Below are 5,348 nucleotides of genomic sequence, written 5' to 3' on the forward strand. Positions count from 1 at the left end.
TAAGTATTTTTTATTGGTTTAAAATCCAAAATTACAGGATTGATACCAAGACAATACAAATTTGTTATACACATACATACACTCATATATATATCATACCAAATTTATAAACATTATATGCAGAGGTGGTACCACAAAGTTATTTAGTGCTTAATAGAGCATTTCTAGAAATGTACCTGTCGCTTATAAATTTAACAATAATTCTAATTTTATCAGTCTCAACACACGTATACAAAATTTTAAATCTTGCTTCATTAGTCATATTGAAAAAAGAGGGAACTATTTCACTAATTTTGGAAAACAGTTGGTCTCTAATTATATTTAGTTTTGTACATTTTAAAGTGATATGAAATTCGTCTTCTACTTCTAAGAGACACAAAGGACAAATTCTTTCTTCTACAGGGGTTTTAGTGTGACGCCCTTGTTCAATTCTAAGAACACTATTACCAGAGACATATATACACAGAGATTGGCAACTGTAACAGTGGTCAACGAAATCTAATCCACGTAACGCATCTCACGAGACTTTAACGAGATCGCCATATTGATTCTATCACGACAAGTACACCACCACGCTTCGATTTTTATTTCACATCAAGCATTTCAAAACAGCATAATGTAAGTATATATTTCAATTTCTACTATGAATTACCCTGTTTTATTCAGTTTGCAGTAGTTATTATTTAAAATATTGAGACGATTAACGTTTTATTGCAGTATTTAATAATGGTAAAAACTGGGCCGAGATGCACGTTATGGAAATTTTTAGCACGGTCGTAATTTTTATCAAAACATTTTCATTTGAAAAGGAATAAAACAAATTGCGTGATGAATTACTTTCCCCAGACATATTGAATTTGCATGTAGAGGTTGTTTTTATCATATTTTCACCCACTTTGATGCAATTTACAATTAAAAATCAGTATTATAGATGACGGCCATGTTTATTTTCTTTAATATCAAGACAGACCCCTGTCCATGACTACAGTTTAAAACTTTTCCATCTTCAGAGAATAATTGTTCCCAGCACATTATTTTTTTTCCTATGACATACTGAATTTGCATATGGAGGTTGTTTTTATCATATTTTCACCCACTTTGATGTAATTTACAATTAAAAATCAGTATTATAGCTGACTGCCATGTTAACTTTCTTTAATATCAAGACAGACCCCTGTCCATGGCTACAGTTTAAAACTTTTTCATCTTCAGAGAATAATTGTTCCTAGCTCATTTTTTTTTGTCCTATGACATACTGAATTTGCATATGGAGGTTGTTTTTATCATATTTTCACCCACTTTGATGTAATTTACAATTAAAAATCAGTATTATAGCTGACTGCCATGTTAACTTTCTTTAATATCAAGACAGACCCCTGTCCATGGCTACAGTTTAAAACTTTTCCATCTTCAGAGAATAATTGTTCCTAGCTCATTATTTTTTGTCCTATGACATACTGAATTTGCATATGGAGGTTGTTTTTATCATATTTTCACCCACTTTGATGTAATTTACAATTAAAAATCAGTATTATAGCTGACTGCCATGTTAACTTTCTTTAATATCAAGACAGACCCCTGTCCATGGCTACAGTTTAAAACTTTTCCATCTTCAGAGAATAATTGTTCCTAGCTCATTATTGTTTGTCCTATGACATACTGAATTTGCATAAAGAGGTTGTTTATATAATTTGCATATGGAGGTTGTTTTTATCATATTTTCACCCACTTTGATGTAATTTACAATTAAAAATCAGTATTATAGCTGACGGCCATGTTAATTTTCTTTAATATCAAGACATACCCCTGTCCATGGCTACAGTTTAAAACTTTTCCATCTTCAGAGAATAATTGTTCTTAGCTCATTATTTTTTGTCCTATGACATACTGAATTTGCATAAAGAGGTTGTTTTTATCATATTTTCACCCACTTTGATGCAATTTACAGTTAAAAATCAGTATTATAGCTGACGGCCATGGTGTTTTGTTTCAATATCAAGACAGACCCCTGTCCGTATACACTTGATACTGTAAATTCAGAAATTATTGCATGCATTTATTATTGATTTTCTCATTTTAAACTGAAATGCGATTTTAATTTTTACAACTTCTGTTAAGAATCCTGTTAAATTCATTCAAAATTTTTCAAAAAGTGAGTTTTAAACTTTCGCATTTTTCGCAATAATAAAAACCTTGCATTAATTTCTGAATTTACAGTAGACTTTTCCATCTTCAGAGAATTATTGTACCCAGCACATGCATTACTTTCCTATCATGACAAACTGGGTTTGTGTATAGAGGTTTTTTTTTTTCATTATTTCCACCACTTTGATGACATTTACAATTTTATATATTTTTACATTCAGTATCTGACAGCTTTCTCTATTTTAACAGGGTCCTGCTTGCTATAAAAGGACAAAGATGTTGATCAAATTTACCTGTCAGTGCAGCATACAAGAGATATAATATCATACATGGGCTGAATGTAGGACTCCCAAGTCTTTCTGATTGAAAATAAGACTTCCTGGCAAACAGGAACAACTAGTGATGACTTTTTCCAAAAGTGACGGCACAGTCATGTTGTGGACTGATTACTACTATCAATGTGATACTTAAAACTAACAATGGTTATGTAAGAGAGAAAAGTACATGTGCTTATCCTGACTGTAAAATGGATAAAAAAGCAAATAAATATCTTGTGTTCAACTTCATTAGTCTTATTTATGTTAACAAAATTTACATAGTTTTTACAAGAAACAATACATGTAGATGTAGTATGATTGCTAATGAGACAAGGATTTACATGTATGACTATCATTAGAAGGCCACTCTATTCACAAATTCCTTCCTCTTCATGGAAAGTAACATATGTAATTGTTTACATAAAATGACAAAATGTGTAGGAAAAGAAGCAAGAAATGTTCACTCTACTTCTGTACACTAGTCGCTTACATTGGTCACCATCTATGTTTGTTTCAGTCCTTTAAAAAAATGTCAATGGTGCTTATTTATATTTATCTGTTGTGCTGTGTTGTTTCAGTTTTACATGTCCTCATTCTGTGATCACTATTTCACCTCTCCTGTTTTGAAAAAATGTTTATGCTAATATTTTCTGCAATAAGTTGAAAGGCACAGATGCTATGACTAAACAGAAATGTGAGGTATAGATGGTGAAACATAGAATGAGACAACAACCCAACGACAACAATATTCTTTGCACATTTATGAATGTTTAAAAATTCTTGTGAAGGTCAAAAGCACATAACGTGTACTTATATTATATCCATGACCTGGTACATGTATGTACCTATTGATGCATTCCGTCCTAACTGACACAAGTTGTGGGAAGAGACAAAGCAGTTGATATGCTTATAAAAATCTGATATTAAAATGAATTCCTGTATAACAAATTCCGGGAATGAGACTTTTATTTAAAACAGATGAGATATTTGTGGTTAAGGTTTAAACAGAAGCAGCAGATGTCAAGGGGCAAATCAAAAAGTACAAGGTCCTGTAACACAGAGGAAAAAAATATCAAATGAAATGAAAATAACTGCACAGAAAATTACCTTGAACAACATAAACCCACAAAAGATCAGATAAAACTTGTGCACAATTTTAAATCTTTCTAATTTCAAACTCAAGATTCACTGTGTATATATGTCTCTGGAAAGAGTAAAGATAAGAATGTTGAAATACTCCAGTGGTTTATGAAACAAAACATTGAAATTCTACAGTTGAGCAGGAACATATATATCTTCAAGATATATATACTGTTCCCAGAGTTGAGCAGAGCATTTTACTGTACTTATGAAACATATTGTTTTTAATCAAAGTCTGTGATATTAACTTGAAGTCTTTAAAAAAATACAAATAATGACGGATTCATATTCAATATTTCATGGCAGCAAAAAATAGTGATTTCGACAACACTATAATGTACGTTCATTGAGGAAATTTACGCAAATGTTCCATAAATAATTTTATTTTAGGTCAATCTACAATTAAACATTATAATTAAATTAAAACAGATATAAATTCAGTTTCTCACGAGACAAAATTCGGCCACAAAATTCTACTGGCTACATATTTTTATATATATGACCAGAGACATATAATGTCTCTGATATGACAAAGTTGCCTCATTTCTTTTTTTGACATGTTAAAAGACTCTTTTTGTTTTCCTGATTGAATATACACTATAGTATTGCCGAGTGCTTCTGTTAAAATAAAGTTCTGGTCATGGTTAAAATAGTATGTCAGAATTTGTTAATCTTTAAAAAACAATTGCCAAGTAATAATCCATTTAGAATTCACCTCCGGTAATACTCAGGTGATCGGAGGGCAATAAATTGCGTAATCGCACACCTGTGAATCAACAATCACAACTCTATTAAGGACCTAATTACCGGAAAATCGGACACACACAATTTCACTGTGTAATTAAACAAACTATTGCAAAGATATATGCCGTACCGAAAATTTTCTTGTAATAACAATTGAGCATTACCAGATTTGAAATTTTAATTATGAAATGCATATCATATAACAATATTTTTCTCAATAAATGCTGAAAGATAAATATAACATTCAAGTATTTTTTATTAGAAAAGGAATTATAATATGATCTGATATAATTTTCCCATTGCTTTTCTTGATTATCTATCGAGGTTATTCATCCCCGACTTGATTGCATGTTCTAAATTTTATCGACGAGAATCTCATTCTGGGCCGCGATCTTTAACGGGATTTCACGGAGTTGCCAATCTCTGTGTATATATGTCTCTGCTATTACTAATACGAATTTTAGCAAAATGCCCTATTACTTTTCTGTCTATATTTAACAATAAATAGGTTTCCAATTTAAAATTTTCTTTACTGATTTATTATCACAAAATATATTTTCTTTCCAATAATTAAGATATCTATCATTAAGTTTGGTATGAACTGCATATAATAAACGCTTTTTTGAAATAGTATCATGATATTTCCAAACATATGAAAAATTTAATGTAGCAAGTAACTGTTCAATCTTTTTAGCAAATCCATTGGTTAATTGCAGGTTGGAACAATAAACATCTTTTAGTAAACAATTGTTATCAGATTTTATGACATGCAACCAGAAGCCAATTGACAGTTTAAAAGCTTCTATAAAAACTGGATACATACCAAGTTCAGCTAGTACTGCTAAATTGACAGCTGATTTATTTACTCCAATTAAAGTTTTTGCAAATTTAATTTAGACTTTGATGGTAGCCAAAGACCAATATGTTGACTCTAGATTTGTAATATCTTTACTTATATACAGAGACCAAACTTCGCTACAATAGAGAAGTATAGGTTTAACA

At 30.6% G+C, this 5,348-nt stretch overlaps 1 long non-coding RNA gene across 1 annotated transcript; it reads left to right on the plus strand.

Moving 5' to 3' along the window:
• The first annotated feature begins 452 nt into the window (after nt 1–452).
• On the plus strand, nt 453–2,711 carry LOC134722565 (uncharacterized). The gene is made up of 2 exons (XR_010107981.1): nt 453–618; nt 2,395–2,711. It is a non-coding gene; the product is annotated as an uncharacterized LOC134722565 (long non-coding RNA).
• Nucleotides 2,712–5,348: the final 2,637 nt, after the last annotated feature.

The sequence above is a fragment of the Mytilus trossulus genome, chromosome 1, assembly GCF_036588685.1.
Source record: "Mytilus trossulus isolate FHL-02 chromosome 1, PNRI_Mtr1.1.1.hap1, whole genome shotgun sequence".
Lineage (NCBI taxonomy): Eukaryota > Metazoa > Mollusca > Bivalvia > Mytilida > Mytilidae > Mytilus > Mytilus trossulus.